The 25,552-nt window shown below is 37.5% G+C and overlaps 1 long non-coding RNA gene and 1 other non-coding gene across 3 annotated transcripts; one reads left to right on the top strand and one right to left on the bottom strand.

The window, feature by feature from the left end:
- Positions 1-4,564: 4,564 nt before the first annotated feature.
- Positions 4,565-4,671, bottom strand: LOC121247965. Its single transcript, XR_005937365.1, has one exon. It is a non-coding gene; the product is annotated as a small nucleolar RNA R71 (small nucleolar RNA).
- A 2,036-nt stretch (positions 4,672-6,707) lies between these two features.
- On the top strand, positions 6,708-8,247 carry LOC121247168. Of its 2 annotated transcripts, none has more exons than XR_005937225.1 (3): positions 6,708-6,735; positions 7,376-7,467; positions 7,957-8,247. It is a non-coding gene; the product is annotated as an uncharacterized LOC121247168 (long non-coding RNA). The 2 variants fall into 2 exon arrangements; XR_005937226.1 differs by having other exon boundaries at positions 7,372-7,467.
- Positions 8,248-25,552: the final 17,305 nt, after the last annotated feature.

Genomic DNA, 25,552 nt, shown 5'->3' with positions numbered 1-25,552 from the left:
TAAAAAAAAATACAAATAAGAGTTATGGCATTCAATCATATATTGCAAGAAATCCACAAATTTTTAGGAGCAATGCCCTAGTAAAAATGGTTGAAGGGCCTAGTGTGTTGACACATGATGGTTCATACAGTAAAGTTTCATTGAGCTCTAAAATAAATAAATAAAGACTCAATTTGACCTGCAGCTGTCAGGTCGGGTTGTTTCAATCACGTGGCCGAGTTAAAAAATAGCACGAGCTAGCCGGGTTGCAGGGCGTACTTGGCAGGAGGTGGGTCGATGGCAACACTAGGGACTGGAAATTTATGTTGTACGTTATGCAATCTCTAAAATGTGTGTGTATACATATGTGTGTGTGTGTGCGCGCGCGTGCGCGCTACTAGAAACCCTAGTGAAATAGAAGGGAGAAGACGATGTGCATGGAGTTTATGTGCGAGTTTGGATGTTGGGTATATGGGCTTGGGCTTTTCGTGGGCATTTAGGGTTTTCCATTGGGTCTTTGTTTTGAGTGCTAAAAATTCCAACTTGTTCGATAAATATTTTTGAGCTTTTAAAATAATAGTTGAGACTATATGCCAAATTAAATAAGGCCCACCTTTTTTTAAGAAGAGCAGAAGTCGCATGTTCATTAGTGACCTCCTCCCAAATTTATTAATAATGCCATCACTTATGGCGAAGGAATATCATGATAACAAGAAAAGGACCATGGAAAAACCCATCAGGCCCGCAACCCAGAAAACAAATCTATGACAAACTTATGTATTGACAGATGAAACAAAACCCAAAAAATAGAATAAACTAAACTCTTATAGATGGAAGGCCTAAGAAATCCAAACAAAGTAAGCCATGAAGAGTCAATGGCAATTCACAATTATTAGAAAAAGCCAATTCGGCACCTAAAGCACCTTCCTTGGCTAACCAATCCACCACCATATTACCCTCATGGAACACATGTTGAAACCAGTAATGAAGATTACGAGTCAAACCAACAAGTTCTTGCCAAAAATCCTCTAGGTACCACACACCACAACACCTTCTCAACCACCATGATAACACCACCATCAAATCTATTTCTATTATCACATTAGAAATATATAAAGCCTTGCAAAATTTCCAACCTTGAAGGAACGCCAAAAGTTCCGCTTTGTTGTTGGAGCCAAAACCAATAGGAGAGGCATAAGCCTTGACAAGACAACCTGAATCATTTCGAATAACCCCACCAATGCCACAAGATCTCAGGTTTCTGAGACTACTACCATCCGTGTTCAATTTGTACCATCCCGACGGTGGCTTAATCCACTTAACCAATTTGCAACAAGGAACTTTAGGCACAATCAGTTTAATACGTAAGGCCTCTAATATCTTACCATCCCGGTGAGACAAATGCATAGGATTCTTCACCACATGACAAAGGCCCACTTGATCCATAAATATTAGATGAGCTTTAACCTAATTACTGAGCCCAATAAAATTCCATAATCCATTTAAATAAATTTTGGACCCATGAATTATTCAAAATAATCCAATAAACCTCAATTGGGCTTCCAAAAATGTTGGCCTATTTATATCATCTCAAAATCATCCACTAATCTTTGGCCTTCAAATAAACTTTTGGGCTTTCAGCCCTGATTAAATTTCCCAGCTAACCTAAAAACTTTTTGCTTGTGTGCTTATCCAAATAATTCATTAAACTTAATTTAGGCCCAATAAAATTATTCATATTATATCCCTAATAATATTGGATTGAGTCGTTCCATGGAGGGACAGATGAGCTTGGGCAAGTTACGCACTAACCACCCAAGGCGAGAAAGGATTACTCACCGAAGATGAGCTACGGACAACTACTAACATAATCAATCATGGGAACTTTCCAAGATAACACAGAAGAGTTTGGAGAAGTGTTAGCAGTAAGCGCAGAAGTCCACACTCCATCTGAAAGGTCACATCCGAAGTGATTATCCAATTAAAGATGAAGGCTCGACAAGTCGTGTCCAGAAGTATGGCTAGACACCACGTGGAGAACCCTCGTTCAAAGGAGAACTAAGGAGTTGATAGACCATAGGGTGTGTGGACCATGCCCTGGTGATTAAGTGTAAAAAAATTACATGATTGAGTTGCTAAAGTGAATGAATTGTTTAAACAAAAAAATGAATTAAGCACTTAATTATGTAGTAGTTTTTAGTACTTGACTCAATGTTAAATTCTGGTATTTTACACTTGAAAAGAGTTGTAATGCAGCTGGTCCACACAAAGAATTAATATGTCAAAATTTTACTCTCATATCTTACTTATGTTGCAGGGCATTATGAGAAAGATGTTAAAAGCACATGGGTATTATTGGAAATAAATAACTGGCACGACAACATCAAAAGAAGACATTGGAAACTCAGACTCACACACGCAGAAACGCAATTGCAGAAGCACTGGGCTGAAACGCAGGGGCTGGCTCGCATGCAGAAATGCAGTGCAGAGGAGGCTGGATCGTGGCCTCACGCAGGGCAGCTCACGCGGGCAAGAATCAAAACCGTGGCAACTGCAGGACCTTCAGGACATGAAATGCAGCCGGAACGTGGCTTGAGGTGCAGAGCAGTGCACTGCAGGAGACGTGCAACCCATGGACCTGGATTGAGTGGCTCAAGAGATGCACTGTTGGGCTGGAGGTGAACTGGAATGTGGGCTGGAGACGCAGAACGTAGAGCATGAAACACTGGGCTGGATCGAGCGGCTCAAGAGACCAACTGCAGGACTTTCAGCGACACAAAACACAAGGGAAAGATGCATAGCAGAGCGACTCAAAATGCATGGCAGCAGACCCGCTCACATGAACGCTGGGCACAACACAGAGAAGAGATGCAAAAAGCAAAAAAGGGGTGCAGAGTATAAAAAGAATTTTTTTTGCTGTGCGCCGCTTCTTCCTTTTCTTCTTCTGTTTTTTTTTTCGCTTTTTCTTTTAGGGGATTTCCGACTTCAATTTTTTTGGTTGTAGATGATTTTATTTTCTTAGTAGTAGATATTCTGGAATTTTATTGGTAGTTTTGTGATGCACAGAGCTCTCTTTTATGAGTTGGAGTTTAATTGTTTTAATTTCTATTTTCTTGAGAGAATGATGTTAGGCTAAGTTTACAGCTTGAGCTACAAGATATGGATTCTCTTGCATTAAACTATTGATTAGAGTGATTCTAATATGATAAAAATCCATTTTATAGTTTTGCAAGTTGATTTTGTTGAGATAAGTCAAAATCACAAACTCTTGTTCTTGTTCTACTGTTGACGTAAGGCACAGCAGAAACTTGGTAATATTTTCAAGGTTTTTCATGGTTAGTATTCATAGTAAATTTACTTGCACTCTATAGATACTTTAGACTGAAAATCTGGTTTTAAATCTTCATTTTCCGATTGTTAATGCTTAGACTAGATTGAAAATTGAGTTATAGAGTTAGACCTCTTAATCAGAGTTTGGAAAAGGAGGAAACATTCTTGTAGCCCAAGTGTTTGATATATTGTGTCACTTGTTTTGATATTACTGCAATCTCTACATTTCTTGCACCAATTTCTCTAGCATTCAATTTCTTTTCTCATTTCTTTCTATTTCCATTTCTTTTAAGTCTACAAGCATTCAGAAAATTATTCAAAAAAATAGAAAAAAGACCCAAACCATTCTTCATTAATACCCTTCAAATCAGTACATAAATATACTTTTCTTGTTTCTTTTCTTGGTTGCATAAATAGCCCTTTCACAAGCAAGCTCCTCACACAAAATACACTTCATTATATGTTTGCTCAACATGAATACTATTGTCCCTGTGGAAATGACCATGGAACTCATCCATGTACTACTTTGATAGCTTCTGCACTTGGAAGACAGATTTATAAAGCCATCAAGTTTTTGTGCCGTCGCCGAGGACAGCTGGTGTTTATCAGAGCATTCTCATATTGTTGAGAAAACGTTTGTAGTGCTGTGAACCTCTTCACAGCTTGGGTGACATTCTTCTTTATTTTATCTTACTTTATTTTTTTTGTTTGTCTTGCATATTCTTTTATTTTCTGTTCCTGTTTCTATGACTGGTTGGACTAGGGACCATACTTCTCGGTTGGTTAGGACAGAATCACAAGCATCTTTTACCTCAGCATCACTTTCTCTTGAGTCATCTTCTGACACTAATAGCACCATGGTTGAAAATGAGAATCATGATAGGGAAGTAGTGAATCAGAACATGACACTTAGAGATTATTTACAACCTGTCAGAACTAGCACACCCTCATGCATAATCCAACCTTTGAATGCGAATGCCTTTATTTCAAACCTGGAATGATTCCATTAATTCCACATTTTCATGACATGGAATCTGAGAACTTTTACCTTCATATCAAAGAGTTTGAAGAGGTTTGTTCTACATTCATGGACCGGACATGCACTGAGGAGGTTATTAGACTAAAGTTGTTTCCATTTTCTTTGAAAGATAAGGCTAAAACGTAGCTAAATTCATTGAGACCTAGAACCATAGGCACATGGCAGGAAATGCAAACTGAATTTTTGAAGAAATTCTTTCCAATACATAGGACAAATGTACTTAAAAGACAAATTATGAACTTTACCCAAAAATATTCTGAAACTTTTTATCAAAGTTGGGAAAGGTTCAAGGATCTTTTGAATGCTTGTCCTTATCATGGTTATGAAAATTGGCGTGTGATAAGTTTTTTTATAAAAGTTTGACACCTAAAATGTGTCAATTTGTACAAACCATGTGTAATGGAGAATTTTTCGACAAAGAGCCTGAGGAAGCATTTGAATATTTTGATTACCTTGCTGAAAATGCTCAATCTTGAGACACAACTGATGTGCATGATAGGTTTAGGCAAGTTGGGTCTGGTCATGGAAAATATACTTTAAAGGAAGTGATGATTTGCGTGCTAAATTAACCTTGTTGTCTAGAAAAATAGAAGCCATGGAATTGAAAAAAGTAAATGAAGTGCATGCCGTCCATAAAAATTCTGAGAAGTGTGGCATATGTGAGGATCATGGGCATTCAACTAATGAGTGTCCCACAATCCCCGCATTCAAAGAGGTATTGTTGGACCAATCTAATGCTGTAAATATGATACATAAACCGTATTCTGGTCCTTACTCTAATTCTTACAATCCAGGATGGAGAAACCACCCAAAGTTTTGGTGGAGGAATGACCAGCAAGTAGCTCCAGCAGCCTTGGCTCCGGGACCCTTTCAACTCACAATTCAAGCACCTCCAATGCAAAAGAAAGGACTTCAAGAGACGGTACAACAATTGTCAAACACATTGCAGCAGTTTATGCAAGGTCAAGCAACAATCAACAATCAAAACTCTCAAGCGATAAATGACATTCGGAGCATACTTACAAATATTACTACGACATGGAGCTATCAAGAAAAAGGAAAATTTCCTGCACAACCTCAACCCAATCCACAAAGTCAGTCGCCTCAAGGAGCGGTTGAGAGTTCAAATGTAAGGCAAGTAAAGACAGTCACTACTTTGAGAAATGGTAGGGTGGTGAACATTCCAGCTCAAGGTTCAGACAAGGCTAGTAAGGTCTCTAAACCTGTACAAAATGAGGCTGAAAAGGGTGAGGTTGAACAAAGTGAAATTGAAATTGAAATTGAAAAGATTTCATGTCCTGTACCTGCTCCTTTTCCTCAAAGATTGGTTCCTCTGCACAAAGACAAACACCAATTTGAAATTTTAGAAATACTCAAGCAAGTTAGGATTAACATCCCTTTGTTGGATGCTATTCAACAAATTCCTACATATATTATGTTTCTAAAAGATTTGTGTACGGTTAAAAGGAAATTAAATGTGCAAAAGAAAACTTTTCTTATTGAGCAGGTCAGTGCCATAATTAAAAGGAATACCCCACCAAAATATCAAGACCCCGATTCACCAACAATTGCTTGTGTTATAGGAAGTTCAAAAATTGGTCAAGCATTGTTAGATCTAGGGTCAAGTGTGAATTTACTGCCTTATAATGTTTATGAGCAACTTATTTTGGGGGAATTAAAACCAACTCCTATCATTTTACAACTAGCGAACAGGTCTATTAAATTGCCAAGAGGGGTTGTTGAAGATGTCTTAGTTCAAGTAGATAAATTTTTTTATCTCGTAGATTTTGTTGTGTTGGATGTTCACTTGACACCAAAATCTTCTTTTCAAGCACCTGTGATTCTTGGGAGACATTTTCTTGCTACTTCAAATGCATTAATAAATTGTAGGAGTGTTGTTTTAAAGCTGAGTTTTGAGAACATGACCCTTGAACTAAACATTTTTTATATTTGTAGGCAACCTCAAGACTTGGAAGATGTACAAGAAGTAAATTTGCTGGAAAGCATCCTTGAGGAAGAGGCATATTTGGCATACCAGCTCACTAACCTGTTGTTTAAGTTAGAAAATATTTGTGATCTCATCACTGATGACACTCCCATTGATGTTTCTCCTGTTTTTAATGCAGAAAATAAATTTGAGACTAAATGGAGGCCAAAAATTGAGCAGCTCCCACCATTGACAGCAAGTTTGAAGCCTTTAGCAAATGAAATCCCAACACTAGAGCTGAAGCCATTGCCGAATGACCTGAAATTTGCATTTTTGGGTTCGGACAACACCTTCCCAGTGGTGATTTCAGTCCAACTCACTCATGATCAAGAAGGGAGACTGATGGAAGTCTTAAGGCAGCACAAAGGTGCTATTGGGTGGACAATCGCAGATATAAAAGGTATAAACCCTTTTGTGTGCACTCATAGGATTTATTTAGAAGAAAATACTAAAGTCTTTAAGGAGATGCAAAGGAGACTAAATCCTATCATGAAAGAGGTAGTGAAAGCAGAGGTTTTGAAACTACTTGACGTGGGAATCATCTACCCTATTGCGGACAGCAAGTGGGTAAGTCCCATTCATGTAATTCCAAAAAACATCTGGACTTACCATTGTGAAAAATGAGAAAGATGAACTGTTTCCTACTAGGATTTTTACTGGTTGGCGAATGTGTATAGATTATAAGAAGTTGAATGCCGCCACTAGGAAAGATCATTTCCCTTTGCCATTTCTTGATCAAGTGTTAGAAAAAGTTGTTGGCTATGATTTCTATTGCTTTCTTGATAGATTTTCTAGTTTTTATCAAATAGAAATAGCATCTGAAGATCAACAGAAAACAACTTTTACTTGCCCGTTTGGCACTTCTGCATTTAAAAGAATGCCTTTTGGACTATGTAATTCACCAGCTACTTTCCAAAGATGTATGCTTGGTATTTTCAGCGACATGATTGAAAATTTTTTGGAAGTATTCATGGATGATTTTTCAGTATTTGGTAGTTCTTTTGATGCATGTCTAACTAACTTACAAGCGTTTTAGCCAGGTGTGAAGAGAAGCATTTGCTTCTCAATTGGGAAAAGTGTCATTTCATGGTTCAACAAGGCATAGTTCTTGATCACATAGTCTCATCACGAGGTATTGAGGTTGATAAAGCTAAGATCGAGCTTATCTCTAAGCTTCCTATACCCAAAATAGTAAAAGAAATCAGATCATTTCTTGGGCATGCTTGGTTTTATAGGAGATTCATTCAAAATTTTAGTTCTATCTCTAAACCCTTGTGTGAGTTATTTGTGCATGATGTTGCTTTTGAATGGACCTCCCCTTGTCAAAATACTTTTGATAAGCTGAAAATTTTGCTCACTATAGCCCCTATCATGCAACTCCCTGTTTGGTCTATCCCTTTTGAGATAATGTGTGATGCTAGCGATGTAGCCATAGGAGCTGTTCTTGGACAGCGTAGAAATAAGTTCCCACATGTAATTTCTTATGCAAGTAGAACTCTGAATGGAGCCCAAAGAAATTATTCTACTACAGAAAAGAAATTGCTTTCTGTAGTTTTTGCATTAGACAAGTTTCGAACTTATATTCTTGGTTCTCTTGTGGTTGTTTTCACTGACCATGCAGCGTTAAAGTACTTATTGTCGAAGAAGGATGCTAAACCACGTTTAATCCGATGGATTCTTCTTCTCCAAGAATTCGACCTTATCATCAAAGACAAGAAGGGTGCTGAAAACGTAGTCGCCGACCACTTGTCTCGGCTTACATTTGCTGAAAATGAGCACACTGTCCCTATCCTTGACTTTTTTCCTGATAAATAATTAATGTCAGTTGAAAATTTGCCTTGGTTTGCTGACATAGTTAATTTTTTGGTGACAGGACAAACTCCACCCCATTGGAATGCTCAAGACATACGAAAATTCAAACATGAGGTAAAGTCACCTATTTCTGTCATCCTACAGTATGACAAGACAAGGATGAAAGACTCCTATCCAAGCAAATCTGGAGTTAGTGATATGTTAGAAAAGACATCTAACATTCCCAACCAATTTAAAAGATCTAGACGTGGGATAAGATCTTATTTTTAAGACCTTATTCACTTATGAGCTCGAGAAGGCGACTGTTGCAAAATGCAAGGAGTAGGGAGACAACGAGATGACTTTTGACATAGGAAAGTATGTTAGCTTTTTAGATAGTGTTAGGTAGTATGGGGTGAATGTTGTGTATGTGAGACATTGCATCATTTATGTAATCTTTTCCTCCCTTTTCCTACAAGTATAAATATATATTTCTAGCACTATGTTTCTAGTTATAATTACTCGTTAATTTCTAATGCTTTCAATGTTTTCGATGTTTTTTAATTGCTTTTGCTACTGATGATGATATCTTGTTTAGGAGCCTTGGATACCTGTGATTGTACGTCTGTGGAGTAAACAAGAGTCTATTACCATGGTATAGGACGAAAAATTCTCTGAAACCATTTCGCTAAGCGTTACCACGTACATCACACAATAAGGAGAATGTCTCGAGGGGAGTGGGGTGGAACGATATCATATTTGGCCTCACATGATAGTCGAGATGTGAGATCTCCCGGCGTATCATGTGTTGGTGTTTTTGAGTCAGCTACAATCGGGTAGAGTAGCATCACCGGGGCAACAAGTTTCAGTGTGTGCCTATGAGCAAGAGTGTACCTATGAGCAATGGTGGAAATGAATGTCTATGAGCAAAGAATGATACTTGACCCAATACTGGTTTTTACAGATTTTCTATCATATGAAGATGAGTAATTCATCTTCATAATAGTACTATTGAGCTTTTATCTAGTTTGCATAAAGAGAGAGCCATGTCTCGAGAGGGTGATTCCTCGGCAGGTTTTAGGGATGCCCGAGATTACAGGAGAGAGGTTGATACCAACCCATGCACATACGTGCTTCTCCGATAGCAATATCTTTCATTAACGGTCTTGTCATAGCTGCCTAATCTACCTATGGTTTCGTTCTCAAGATTATAGACTTTAATGAAAGTTCAGACCTCGGTATGACACTTGAGGAAGAGGAGTCAATTGCGCCCAAGTTCTGACTAAAGGGACTAGGATCCGTCTTAGCACCAGTGTTCGTTGTAGCTACTCTGTGCCTTTTTGTAGAATGTTCATAATTGAGCCAAGGGTTCATTTGTAACTTAGTCGGTTGCCTATGGCAACTAACCCTATGTATCCTAAACGATGTAATGCTTTAAGGTTATGAAGGGCGAGAAGCCCCTTTTGTATGAAGTTTAGTTTCTGGTACATACATGCTTACGTTGTTATTACAACTTATTCCATTTAAATTTTCACTGCGTTGTCTTAAACCAAAGGGTACCTCACCAAGTCTTTCATGTGGGACAGGGTGCCACAACTTGGTATCAGAGATACGCTTTTATGCGTGACTCTGGGCAACTCTTAGAAGTATAGGACTATAAAATAGGACTGATATAGCATGATAAGTTAAATATTCTAGCACTAGGCTAGATCTATGCTTAGGACGATGAGGTGGGATAGTACATAATACGCTTTGGCTATGTGACATGAATTAACGATGGCGCAACCTAGAGCTCCATGGGGAGAGCGAATGTCAAAGTAGTCATGAAGGAGGATCGTCTTACGGAGGAAGGGATGAAGTGTTATGTAACACCCCACCTAATTACCTATTAGGATTAACCCTTAATGTCCCTTAGAATGAGCTTATAATACTATATTATAGTTTTGGTCTTTATATTTGTTTTAGCATAAGATTTATTACTATTATTTCCCCTTAAGGGAGTTAGTTAGATTTGTTTTACCCATTAAACTATGACACTTAGCGTCATTAGTGGTTAAGCATAAAGGTTAAGTATGAGTGGTTTACTAAGTAAGCCCATTAGTGCTACACTTAAGCCCTTAAACCCTTAGAATGTTATGGACTAAGACTTAGAATGTTTAAGTTTTTGTGGGGATAAGGCCTTTTGGGCCTAACTTGGTGTTAACTTTGACCCATGACCCATTTACGATAAGGCAAGCCTTTCAACCCCATCTTTGTGGATCTTGAGGCCTCTCATGACCTCTAAAAATCTGAAACCAAGACCTCCCATCAGCCCATTCCCGAAGCCCATAAACCATGCAACTCCCTCTCTGGCCTTTTTAAGCCCAACAAGGCCCAAAGCCTTGTCTTGCATGTTCACACTTATATTTGAACCCCACATACACCATACCATTGGTTTCCCTCAAGCCCAAGTAGTACCCCATGCCCCTTAGGACTCCCAATCATCCATAATTAAACTTCTAACTTTAGTTAATGATATTAATCAACTTACCTATGATTAGTGATCTTTAAACTATATTTTGAGCTTAATTTTCTTCTTAATCTTTTTAGCCATTTTGATCTGAAATTTACTTATTTTATTATTTAGTTACATCATTCTTAGATCATATTAGAACCCTAGATAAATCTCCACGCATTTCATTAAGGGCAATGACATGACAAAACCCTAAACCCACACTAATTGGCATAGATGTGTGTTCTTGTGTGCATTGGATTGAACAACCCCTAGCCCAAGCTTCTTGTTCCATTTTCTCAAGGTATCTATTGTATTTTAGCACCTTAAAATACCCATTTCACTATAGACTTACTGGAGGACGAAATTGGTTCCAAGAACCATACCAAAAACCCAAAAACCAACTACACCTAAACACTAGTTGGATGGAAACCGAATGCCTTGCAATTGGGTTTGATTTTCTGCTCTCAAATGACCCACACACTTATGCCACTTCCATCACCACTCAATCCCCAAGAGACCCTTAGATTCATTATGAGAAATTGACTAAAATGTTTTTCACACGAAAAATAACACAAAACCGATGGCGTCAAACCAGCACCACTTGGCAACACCCTTGCATTCAGCTCTTTCCTTTTGAGTTGCCACTTCATCATCACTTGACAATTAGTTCCCCACCTTCTACCCCCTGGAAAAGCTTTCCAAGAGTGATTGATGACCTACATAAATTAGCCATGAAGAGAGGACAAGAGGGTGAGTCAAGAAATGATCAAAACTGTCCAAAATTTCAGCCTTGAACCCGACGGCTACTATGCTTGATTTCATAAACTATTTTCATTTTTTTCCTTCTAATGATGCACCATGGTAGCACCTGCACCCTCTCCTTGCATGGCAGCACCTGAAAGTGAAGAAAATCATTTGATTTGGCTCACTATTCACTTACACAAGGTGATGCAACCAAGCTGGAATTCAAACCTCCTTCTCCACCGCCCACTTCACACCACTTCTCCAAGCCTCCTCTTGAGCATTGAGAGCCTTTTTCCTTTAGAAAGTCTAGAGTGAATCCGAAAGGTGTGTTCTTGAGTGTTCTTGTGTTTGGAACTTTATCTTGCCCTAAATCTTAGTTTTCATGTTATGTCTCACTTTTAAGCATTGACGTGATTTTTGGTTGAGTTTAGAAAATCTTACTATGCTTAAATCAAAACTGTGTCCATTAAGGTTGGATTAAGTGTTTAAATTGTTTTAAGTGAGAATTTTAGCTATGGCATGTCTTAACATATTTTGATATGATTTATTAATATCTTAGAATAATCATTGAAGGTTTTATTTTGAAATTATAAGCATGCCATGATAGGTTTTAATTCTATTTTGGATTGATCATCAAATCATGCATGGATTTTGATTAAGTTTGTGATTAAGGCATGAAGTCTTGATTTTATCACCCACGCTGGAATAAAATGAATTTAGCAAAACCTTGTGATTGGGATTAGAATGAAAATACATGATTTGGATGAATTTTGAATCATGACTTTGTGATTTAGGCTAAAAGCTTCATGCTTGATTAATTAATGATTAATGAAGATTAAGGTTTTTAGGCATGATTAAGTGTTGTGATCATCTTGTTCACCTAAGATTAATCTTTTAAGATGTCATTAAGGATTATAGTAATTAATTGAAGTTAAATAAATTGAATATGCATGCATTCATAAGGCATCAACTAGAGTGCATGCCGCGTGTTGAGTGTATTTGGACTAGTTACACTTTGATTTTCAGAATTCTAAGGGTATAGATGATTTTAGAGCATAGAATATATGAGGTTTATGAATTTTGGTGGAATTTGGAGTCTGTTTGTAAATATTGAAAAATTAGGGCCTTAATGGTAATTTTGAAAAGTTTAGGGATATTTTTGTAAATACCCATTTTTGAAACCTTTTGATTACAAGTATCTTCCTTGAGTATTTAAGAACCTAACTCAACATAATTTTGATTACAGCCGCTACGATTAACACACACGGGAAGTTTGTAAGTTGGCTTCTAACTTACACCTTGATAAGTTATTAATGATTTATTGATAAATGTCATATTCATGTTATAATTGTTATTTTGAGCATGAAACATCATGTTATATGATATAATGAGTACATGACCACTTGCCTACATGGCATGTGGAATTTTCACCATTTTAACATATTGCATGTAAATGACATTTTCATATGAAAGCTTACTATATATGTACATGTCATGAATTACAATTTGTCAAGCATATCACGAAAATAATATTTTTCACGATCCCAAAGGCTAGGATGGAGAATTGTCCTAGTGTAACTCTTTTGTCCACTCTAGAGTGAGTAAAAATGGAATGGTAACCTGCGGGTTGACAAAGAACAATCAACGGGCTTCGAATGAGTATATTTTAAAGAATAATGGAGCGAAATCAAATATTATGACACCTAAGACTGGTGAGTGTACATGTTATGATTATATTATGTTATGTTAGCAATACATTGAAAACAAGTCTGCAGACAACGTAATTTTAACATGAGTTGTACTACGGTCACCAATAGGTACTCATTGTGCATATGGGGAACTCTGACGATATCATATGTTATAATGTTAACAATATGATTAAATGTGACTTGCTATAAATGATGAAATGTTATGTTTTTGGCTGTTAAAGTGAAAAACTGTTCTCTTTAGGAAAATGTGTATCTCAGTTTTTCTGAAAATGTCGAGGAATCTGGATGGAAGACATGTAGTGATTTTTCTGCATCGCACGCATTTCATATTTATTATTTATTATGCATAATTTATCTTTGCGCACGTTGGTTGTCTAACTTATTGAGATTTCAAGAAAATCTCATCCTTTGTGGACCTACTATCATTCCACTCGGAATGATAGAAGTTATGTCAGGACCCGACGAGAACGGACCAGATGGACCAATGGATCCGATTGATTAAAGAGGAGTCGAATCTTGACAAAAGATTAGACCTCATCTTGACGTTTATAGCCCTAGCCCTTCGTGCATTAAAACGCATGAAGCAGTTGATTTAGCCATGGAGACCTATTATCAAGAATAATTGTACTAAGATTATGCTACCTTATAATTTGAATTTATGATGGTTATGAATGACATTGGGATGTTTTAGCTTATTCTGATATTGGTACTTCTTAGTCACCCATTTTTCGTTGCAGTTATTGCATGCTGCTAGATGTATTTATAGGATGAATTGCATATTAACTGTCATGAACGGGGGTATGTAACCTTGTGTTACATGTTCCGATGTTTTGAGTCTCCATTCCATCCCAAGCAAAGGTTGGCCCATCACAGGTGATAGCTAAAGCACTAAATTGGATATTGGACATGCTGGAACAACAATATGAGATGTGTTCCCGTCATAAGCAAGTCTAGTCAGTAGGAACCCCCATAGAGGATGGAAAGGGATGTACGTACGAGCGATTTTTGGCTCATCTCTACTTGAGATTCTTGAAAATGAGGGATCGGCTAGAGCGGAAAGTTGGATATCCGATATAGAAAGGATGTTTGAGGTATGTGGGTGCACCAAGGACCAAAAGGTGCTATATGCGAGCTATTTACTCTAGGGAGAAGCAGCTCTGTGGTGGGATACTCGGAGGCAACTCCGTACTATGGAACTTGGAGGCCACAAGAAGGATCTCATGGGCAAGGTGAGAAAGAATTTGATGACCATTATATCCTGGAGATTATAAGGAAACAATGATCTAAATATTTCGCTAATTTGGTCCAAGGGAATATGACAATGGAACATTACGCCGCCAGATTTATGAGATTAGGAAGGTTTGCCCCTCACCTTATTTCTAAAGAAGCCATGAGGTTGGAACGATTCCAGGATTGGTTGCAATCCCACATTAGGACGCAAGTAGTTTGCCTAAAAATTATGGATTTCCAGGAACTTGTTCATAAGGTGTCCATAGCTAAACGGGAACAGTGAAATTCGTTGGATGCATCCCTAACTCTTAAAAGGTGAACAAGTGTAAGCGAAGGAAGCAGTTTAGAACCCCGCAAAAGTTCATATCTAGAGTCATTGGGGGACCACCAGTCCTTCCAGGGTCGCGAACGACTGGAAAGATGTCGGTATGTAATGTTTGTCATAGAGCTAAAAAAGGATATTGCCGTCAGACCTGAAACATGTGCTACATATGTTGTCAAACAAGACATTTCACTTAGGATTGTCCTTGTGACACCCCTAATTCTTCATTTGGGATGAAACAGAGTCTTGGAACATCGGGACATGCAACAAAATGTTACATACCCTCGTTCATGATAGTTAATATGCAGTGCATCCTAGAATGTAACTAGCAGTATGCAATAATCATAGTGGAATAAGGGTGAATAATTATAACTGATGTCAGAATGAACTAAAACATCCCAATGACATTAATATTCATCACAAGTTCAAACGATAAGGTAGCACATCTTCAATACAAAATGCTTAAATAATAAGTCTCCATGATTAGATCAACTCCTTCATACGCTCTAAGGTATGAAGGGTTAGAACTATGAACATCAAAATAAGATCTAATATTTGATCGAGGTGCGGCTCCTCTTCAATCAGTCGGATCCACTGGTCCATCCTGTCCATCCTCGTCTAGTATTGATACAACTTCGATCATCCTGAGAAGAATGCTAGTGGGTCCACAAGAGGTGAGATTTACTTCAAATCTTAGTAAGTTAAACAATCAACGTGCACAAAAATAAATTATGCATGATAAATGATAAATATGAAATGCATGCTATGCAAAAAATCAGTATTTGTCTCCCATCCAGATTCCTCAAATTTTTTTCAAAAAACTTTGAGGCACATTTTCTTATAGAGAAAATTCTTAATTCAACTTTAAAAACATAACATTTCGTAAGCGTTAAGTATCATTAACAATCATATTAATCATAGCATATGGTATCACCATAGTTCTCCATATGCACCGTGGGTACCTGCTGGTGACAGTAATGCAACTCATGTTAAAATACGTTATCTGCTAACTCTTTCTCAATGCATTGGTAACATAACATAACACTATCATTATCATAACATCATAACATATATACCCACCAGCCTTAGGTGTCATAAAATTTTGACTTCGCTACGGTGTTCTTTAAAAAGAACCTATTTAAAACCCGTTGACTATTTTTCGTCAACCCAGGAATACAACTCCATTTTTATTCACTCCAGAGTGGACAGAGAAGTTCCACTAAGATAAATCCCCTTCCTAGCCTTTGGAGTCGTGACAAAAATTAAGTTTTTGTGCTATACCTGAAAATGTTTTTCATGACATGCGTTTATAAGTATGCTTCATGTGAAAATGACAATTTTATAAAAAATGGCTCAAATGATGAAAAATTACACGTCATGTAAGCAAATAGTCACGTATTCAATTTATCATATAATATGATGTTTTATGGTCAAATGACATTTATATTTTTATCAATAAATCATAAACAAATTATTAGAATATAAGTTAGACGTCAACTTACAAACTGTATGAGTTTAGACAATCTTAGCAGCTGTAAACAAGGTTATACTAAGTTAGGATCTGAGCTTCTAAGGGAGATGTTCATAATTAAAAGGGTTAAAAAATTAGTATTTATAAAAATAGCCCTAAACTTTTCAAAATTGCCACTAAAGCCCTAAATTTTTACTATTTTCAAATAAGCCCCAAAATTAACCAGGCCTCATAAGCCCCATATTTTCTATGTTCTAAAATCGTCTATGCCTTTAGAATTTTAACAATCAAATTGCAACTGTGCTAATCACACCCCCCCCCCCCCAACTTGTGGCATGCATTCCATTAATGCCTAAATGTGTTTCAACTAATTAACCCATATGGATGCTTGCGTACCACATTTCATCAAGTGCCATGAATTATAATAACCTTAGTGACAAATTAAAAACTTAAAGTTTAGGTCATACAAGTTCATCCCAACACTTAATCAATCAAGAGATGTTTCAAAAACTTAATAAAATCATGCATTTTCATTCTTATCCCAATCACAAGGCTTTTCAAAATGCACATTATTAAAACCTGGGTAAACGACTCAACATCCACAAGTTAAGCATAAACTAGTCAAAGCCGTTCATGCTTTAGATGAACAATACAAGATAGAATTCAGGCCTATTATGGCATGCTTTGATGTTTGAAACTAAACCATAAAAGTTCATTTTAAGATATTTTTTAATCATATCAAATCATATCAAGTCATGTCATGGCTAAAAAATTCAACCCATAATAATTTCTTTCATCAAGACTTCAAATTTGACCTGGTTTGATATTAGCATGCTAAACCTTAATTAAACTCACTCAACATCCATTCCCATGCCATAATTTAAAACCTAACATGTCATTTTAACACTTAACAATAGATAAGGCAAGATTACTTATAGCAATTCGTGGCCACTAGAGCTCGCAACATAAGAACACTCAAGAACTTCACCCGGTTTCACTCTATTGCTTGCTAAGGGAAGAAAAGCCCTCAAGAACTCAGGAGGATGCTTGGAAGGGAGGTGTGGAGAGATGAGGAAGTGAGGGAAGTATTTATAGGCTTCAAGAGGGGAGGGGATGTTGGCCTTGGCTGAAGGAGGGCTTGGTGATTGGTTGAGTGGGCGGTGGAGTGTGGTGGTGAGATTTCCAACTTGTGTAATCACTTGTGTAGGTGAATAGTATTCAAACCTCCATGATTTCTTCATTTTAGCTGCTTCAAGGTGCTTAGTTGGTGCAAGTGCGGCAATGGTGTGGAAAAAAGAAAAATAAAAAAGAAAATAAGGCATGAAGTCATGACATGATGCTATCGAATAGTAATATGAAAATCTAGATAGATTTTCATCTCTTACTTGCATCACTTTTGTTTTATCGCTCTGGCTGATTTGTGCAGGTACTTTAATGTCACTCTTTGAAGGCTTTTTTAGGTGGTGGAAGGTGGGCAATTGGCTACCAAGTGCTCAAGTGTGTGCAGCTCATGGAAGAGTGTGGAGTAGTCGAATGGTTCAAGCTTGATGCTCATCAGTTTGTGGTTTTTGGCTTTGGGGAAAAATTGGTCAAGACTTTATGATAGCTTTGAAGAGTTCATGGGGATTGGAGGGAAAGGGAGGTGGCTTGTGGTGTTGGCTCAACCAAGAGCAAAAATTGAAACAAAAACAATGCCACTCAGTTTGGATTCAACTAGGCTTCTAATGGAACTGATTGAGTCTTTTTTGGTTTGGTTCCTTGGAGCCAGTTCATCCACCAATCAAACTAAACTAAGAGGGGTAATATGAGGTGTTAAAATAGGACAATGCCCTTGAGAAGGAGGTGCAATTGGCTTGGGCAAGGGACTAAATTGGTGCAATGCACAATGCGATGTATCAAGGTGCCGATTGTGGTGATTTGGGCATTGACATGTCTTTGCCTCTATTGACATGTGTTGGGTCAAGATTAAACTTCTAATTTGATCTAATAATGATGCAAATCAATAATAGAATCAATACATTTCAAATAAAAAATATGGAAAATAATTAAAAGGAAAATTAGGCTCAAAACATGGTTTAGATGTCACTAATCATGTGTAAGTTGATTAATACTCTTAACCCAAGCTAGAAGCTTAATTATGGTCAAGTAGGGACCTTAGGGCCTTGGGGTACTTCTTGGACTTGAGGAAAACCAATGGTATGGTGTATATGGGCTTCAATTAGAAGTGTAAAAATCAAAGACGAGGCTTTTGGGCCTTGATGGGCTATTTGTGTAAGTCTCTTGGTTGTGGGCTCTTGGTGTAGGTCATTGAGTGGACCTTATTTTCAGATTTGAGGGTTTATATAATGTCTCAAAGATCTATCAAGATTGGGTCAAAGTGGTCTGTCTTTTTATGGTTCGACCAAGGGTCTCTACTATTACCAAGTTAGGCCTAAGGCTTCAAGCCTTGGGCCTAATTTCTAAGGCTTGCTAAGAAAGGCCTAAGTTTCTTGAATCCATATGGGTCTTGGCCTGTGGCATTTATCCTTAGCCCACTGCATCCTTAGTAATTGAGGGCCCTAGATAAAACACTATTGGACTCACTCCTAAATTCACCCATGCTTAGCCCTTTTTGCTTAATCCATTAAGGATGCCAAGTGTCATTCCCCTATTGGCTTCTTGACAATTAAACAAAACAAAATACTAACCTTTGAATGATACAAAATGTGATTCTCATGCTAAAATAATCCAAATATATATATATATATATATATATATTCCAACAATAATAACTTACAATAACTAAGATTAAGGGAGCTAATGGTTAAGTTTTAACAAGCTTTTTAGCTGAGATGTTACATCTTGACTTAAAATAAGATTTTATCCACGAAATTGGGGTCTTAGTTTGTAAACACACACACACACAATTGCTAAGAATAAGCTTACCAATGGCTTTAAGTCTTAGAGCTCGAAGAGGGGCCTTCGGTGTCATCTTTTGTGTGACGCCCCCAAACTCCCACTTGGGATCTAATAAAGACTTAAAGCGTTAGAACATATAATACAAGGTTACATACCCCTATTCATGACAATTAATTTGCAATGCATCATAGAATGCTACTAGTAGTATGCAAGAATCACAACAAAACAAGGGTGAATAATTTTAACTAATGCCAGAATGAACTAAGACATCCCAATCATTAATATTCATCATGTGTTCAAACGATAAGGTAGCACATCCTCAATACAAAATACTTAAATGATAAGTCTCCATGATTAGACCAATTCCTTTATACGTTCTAAGGTACTAAGGGTTAGAGCTATGAACATCAAAATAAGATCTAATCTTCGATCGAGGTGCGACTCCTCTTCAATCAGTCAGATCCACTGGTCCATCCTGTCTGTCCTTGTCTGGTCTTAATACAACTTCTATCATCCCGAGATGAATGATAGTGGATCCACAAGGGGTGAGATTTACTTAAAATTTCAGTAAGTTAAACAACCAACGTGCACAAAAATAAATTATGCATGATAAATATGAAATGCATGCTATGTATAAAATCAATATTTGTATCCCATCCAAATTCCTCAACTTTTCAGAAAAACTTTAAGGCACATTTTCATATAGAGACATTTTCTTAATTCAACTTTAAAAATAAAACATTTCATCATTGTTAAGTATCATTAATGATCATATTAATCATAATGTATGGTATCATCACAGTTTCCTATATGCACTATGAGTACCTGCTGATGACCGCAGTACAACTCATGTTGAAACTATATTGTTTGCAGACTTTTTCTCAATGCATTGGTAGCATAACATCATAACATATACACCTACTAGGCTTATGTGTCATAAAATTTTGACCTCGCTATGACGTTCTTTCAAAAGAATCCATTCGAAACCCGTTGACTGTTATTCATCAATCCAGGGGATACAACTCCATTTTTATTCACTCTAGGGTGGACAGAGAAGTTCCACTAGGATAAATTTCCATCTTAGCCTTTAGGGTCGTGACAAAAATTAAGTTCATGCTATGCTTAAAAATGTTTTTCATGACATGCATTTTATAAGTATGCTTCATGTGAAAATGATAATTTTATAAAAAATGGCTCAAATGATGAAAAATTGCACATGTCATGTAAGCAAGTAGTCATGTATTCAATGTATCATATAATATGATGTTTTATGGTCAAATGACATTTATATCATGAATATGACATTTATCAATAAATCATAAATAAATTATCGAAGTATAAGTTAGAGGTCAACTTACAAATTGTCCTAGTTTAGAAAATCGTAGTGGCTGTAAACAAGGATATACTAAGTTAGGATTTGAGCTTCTAAGAAAGATGTTCAAAATCAAAAGGGTTTAAAAAATAAGTATTTACAAAAATACCCCTAAACTTTCAAAAATTGCCACTAAGGCCCTAAATTTTTACTATTTGTAAATGAGCCCCAAATTTAACCAAACTTCATATACCTCATATTTTATATGTTTTAAAACCATCTATACCCTTAGAATTGCAAAATGCGAAGTGCAACTATACCAAACACACTCAACCCATTGCATGCAATTCCTTAAGGCCCAGATGTGCTTCCAACTATTCAACCTCTATGGATGCAAGTGTACTCATATTCATCAAGTGCCAATAGTAGTTATAACCTTAGGGATAAATTAAAGACTTAGGCTTAGGTCATATAAGTTCATCCCAACACGTAATCATAGTCTTAAGACCTTAATCTTCATTGATCCGACCATTAAGCATATACATGATAGTTCTAGCATTCTTCACCATGCATTTTCCTTCTCATCTCAATCACAAGGCTTTTCTAAATGCACTTTATTCAAGTCTAGGTAAAAATAATCAAAACTTCCATAAGTTAAGCATAAACTAATAAAAAACTAATGCATGCTAGATGATCAACACAAAATAGAATTAAATCCTATTATGACATGCCTCCAACTTTGAAATTAAACCTTAAAAATTCATTACAAGACATTTTTGGATCACATAAAATCATATCATGTAATGCCATGGCTAAAAAATTCAACCCAAAATAATTTCTTTCATCAAAACTTCAAATTTGACCCTATTTGACATTATCATGCTAAACCTTAATTAAACTCACTCAAAATCCATTCTCATGCCATAATTTAAAGCCTAACATGCCATTCTAACACTTAAAAATAGATAGGGCAAGATTACTTATAGAAATTCGTGGTCCTTAGAGCTCCTAACACAAGATCACTCAAGAACTCTCAAGAACTTCACTTGGTTTCACTCTATTGCTTACTAAGGGAAGAAAATCTCTCAAGAACTCAAGAAGAGACTTGGAGGAGAGGTGTGGAGAGATAAGAAAGTGAGGATGGTATTTATAGAATTCAAAAGGGGAGGGGAAGTTAACCTTGGTTGAAGGAGGGCTTGGTGATTGGTTGAGTGGGCAGTGGAGTGTGGTGGTGAGATTTACAGCTTGTGTTAACCCTTGTGCAGGTGAATAGTGTTCAAACAACCATGATTTCTTCATTTCAACTGCTACAAGGTGCTAAGTGGGTGTAGGATCTACAATGCTGTGAAAATAAAAAGAAAACAAGAAAACAAGGCATGAAGTCATGCCATGATGCTTTCAAGTAGTAGTCTGAAAATCTGGACAGATTTTCATCTCTTGCTTGTATCACTTTTGTTTTATCTAAATGGCTGGTTTGTGCAAGTTTCATGACACTCTTTAAAGGCTTTTCAGGTGGAGGATTGACTACTAAGTGCTCAAGTGCGTGCAGCTCATGGAAGAGGGTGGAGTAGCCGAATGGTTCAATCTTGATGCCCATCGGTTTGTGGTGTTTGGATTAAGGAAAAACTTGGTAAAGTTTTCATGATGGCCTTGAGGGATTAATGGGGATTGGAGGGAAAGGGAGGTGGTGTGTGGTGTTGGCTCAATCAAGAGCAGAAATTCAAACAAACACAATGCCACTCGGTTTGGCTTCAACTAGGCTTCTAATGGAATTGGTTGGGTCTTTTTGGTTTGGTTCCTTGGAGCCAATTTGTCCAACAATCAAACTAAACTAAGAGGAATAATGTGAGGTGTTAAAGGATGAAATTTTCCTTGAGAAAAAGGTGCAATTGGCATGGGCTAGGGGCTAAACTAATGCAATGTAGAAAGTGAGGCATCAAGGTGCCAATTGTGGTGATTTGGGCATTGACATGTTTTTGCCTCTATTGACATGTGTTGGGTCAAGATTAGACTTCTAATTTGACCTAAGAATAATTCAAATCATTAATAGAATCAATAAATTTCAGATAAAAAATGTGAAAAATAATTAAAAGGAAAATTAAGTTCAAAACATGATTTAGAGGTCACTAATCATGTGTAAGCTGATTAATCCCCTTAACCCAAGCAATAAGCTTAATTATGGTCAAGTGGGGACCTTAGGGGCATGGGGTACTACTTGGACTTGAGGGAAACCAATGGTATGGTGTATGTGGATTCAATTAGAAGTGTAAAAATGGATGACAAAGCTTTTAGGCCTTGTTGGGGTTGAATGGCCATTTGTGTAAGTCTCTTGGTTGTGGACTTGTGGTGTGGGTCATTGAGTGGACCTTGTGTCCAGATTTGAGGGCTCATATAAGACCTCAAGGATCTATCAAGATTCGGTCAAAATGATATGTCTTTCTATGGTTGGGCCATTACTATTACCAAGTTATGCCCAAGGCATCAAGCCTTCTCCAAGTTTGGGCCTAATTTCTAAGGCTTTCCATATGGGTCTTGGCTTATGGTATCTATCCTTAGCCCATCACATCCTTAGTGATTGAGGGCCCTAGTTAAAATACTATTGGGCTCACACCTAAATCCACCCATACTTAGCCCTTTTTGCTTAGCCCACTAAGGATGCCAAGTGTCATTCCCATATTGGCTTCTTGAGAATTAATCAAAATAAAATACTAGAGATCTTTCAATCATAGAAAATGTAATTCTCATGCTAGAATATTCCCAAAAATAAAAAAAATCCAACAATAACAAGTTACACTAACTAAGATTAAAGGAGCTAATGGTTAAGACCTAACAGGCTTTTTAGGTGGGATGTTACATCCGCCCCTTTAAAATAAGATTTTGTCCTCAAAGTTGAGGTCTTAGCTAGTAAAAACACACACACACAACATACAATTCCTAAGCATAAGCTTACCAATGGCTCTAAGGCCCAAAGCTCGAAGAAAGGCCTTCGGTGTCATCTTCTGTTAACTCGTCTTGCATGTTATAGTAGTAAGCATCCTCTTTGGATTCATAATATGCATTGACTCTCTCCTCATTCGTCCTCCATTGCCTAATTTTGTTGCTCTCAATCTCTGGATCTCCTTCCTCGTGAAAGCGTATACGGCTCGATGAAGAGTCAGACATCTTTGACGTATCGATCAGAGGAGGAGTAGGGTACAACTACTCCTGCACTCCCTGTCATTGCTCCACGGCCTAGCTAGACTCGGGCTAATCGGGTGTAGTGGGAATGATGAGCTAGTTTGGCATTTAAGCCAACGAGTCCTAGTCTCACTCGTCCAGTGAATGGGGTGATATGGTTATTGCTCCTCATGAGGTAGGGCTCTCCATGTCCTGATGTTACCTTTCCTATTCTCGCTCAAGAATATGTGTCCGATGATACTTTAATCTCTCTTGCTGAGTCTAGTAGGAGTCTATCATATGATTCTGCCTTCTTCTTCATTGCTCGGCTCTAGGCCTCCATTATTGGCTGGGGGTCATATATAATTGTCATGCGGCTCTCCCATTACTGGTCATGATGATGTTGTAAATAACGAGGGAGATACGGGTCATACAGCGAAAATAGATGGATCCATGCGGATGCATATGCCATGATGCAATGTGATGTCACACAAGTCACAAGCCAAGCAAAAAAGGGTATTTGGTCTTCATGTCATCCTCTTTCTCCCATGTGGCTTCTTCAATGTTATGGTTTCGCCAAAGAACTTTAACTAGAGGAATTTTCTGATTCCTGAGTTCCTCCTCCTTCGAGTCAGTAATCTGAAAAGGTATTTCCTCATAGGTTAGGTTAGGTTGTAATGATATATCCTCTATATCTACAACTGCTGGCGTCTGTTTTCCAAAACTTTTCTTAAGTGTGAGATATGTGGAATACGTTGTGAATTCCTTGGAATTCAGCTGGAAGATCCAATCTATAAGCAACCGATATTTCATAAGGTCCCACGTACCTTGGACTTAGTTTCCCCTTTTTCCCAAACCGAACTACTCCTCTCATTGGCGATACTTTGAGGTAGACCCAGTTGCCATCTTTGAACTCAATGCTCCTTCTCCGATGTTCGGCGTAGCTCTTCTATCTATCTTGAGCAACCTTCATCCTTTCTTTTATCAACTGAATTTTCTCCTTCATCTCTTGCAGAATCTCCACACGATAGATCTTTCCTTCTCCTACTTCATCCCTATATAAGAGAGATCTGCATTTCCTTCAATACAAAGCTTCGTAGGGCACCATCGTTCTTTTCCTAAACCTTTGTCTTGCAAAGTACTTGCTTTCAACATTTCTTCTAGAGTCTAGATTGTCCGTTCAGTTTGAAGATGATAGGCACTACTGAATTTCAACTTAGTGCCCATTGTATCTTGAAGTCCTTGCCATAAACACAAGGTAAAATAGGTATCCCTATCTGTTACGATCGTCTTAGGAACTCCGTGTAGTTGCACTATTTCTGATAAACAATCGAGTTAACTTCTCCATAGGGTCGGTATTTTTCATCGACAAAAAGTGAGCACTTTTTATTAGGCAATCGACCACAACCCAAATAGAGTTATTACCTTTTGAGGTCCTTGGTAGTCCAACCACAAAGTCCATTGAGACGTCCTCCCATTTCTATTCTAGGATTGGAAGTGGTTGCAACTCACCAGCAGGTCTCTGATGTTCTACCTTCACTACTCTATAGATAGTCAAAGTCAAGGTGATTTCAGATCAACTGGAATCACCTTTCGGTCTTGATAGTATAACAACCCATCATCTCTGAGGGTGAAACCTTCTAGCCCTTCCTTCATTTCAACCTTCTCCCTAACTTCTAACCATTTGGGATTTTGCATCTGTCGCTTCATCACTTCCTCCCATTCTATTGTTACAAATTCTTGTACTACAGTGAGAGATGCATTAGGTTGGAGATCCTTAATTAATAAACTCCTCATACTGTGCAAGAGTGACTCCAATTCTGGGGCAGAATCTCAAGGATCACCCTTTTGCATTTTATGACTTAGTGCGTATGCCACATCCTTAGCTTTCTCGGGGTGATACTTGATTTCACATTGGCAATCACTAATCATTTTCAACCATCCAGACATACTTGACATTTTTCTTGGTTAAAGCAGTGAAGGGTCCTAATAGCTTGGAGAATCATTCGAAGAATCTCCAATAGTAACCAACTAATCCCATGAAGCTTTGAATCTCATGCACATTAGTCAGATGCTTCCAATTCACCACA

Source organism: Juglans microcarpa x Juglans regia, chromosome 1S (assembly GCF_004785595.1).
Source record: "Juglans microcarpa x Juglans regia isolate MS1-56 chromosome 1S, Jm3101_v1.0, whole genome shotgun sequence".
Taxonomy (NCBI): Eukaryota; Viridiplantae; Streptophyta; class Magnoliopsida; order Fagales; family Juglandaceae; genus Juglans; species Juglans microcarpa x Juglans regia.
Note: the sequence above shows the minus strand (reverse complement) of the source record. Positions and strands in the feature narration are given on the sequence as shown.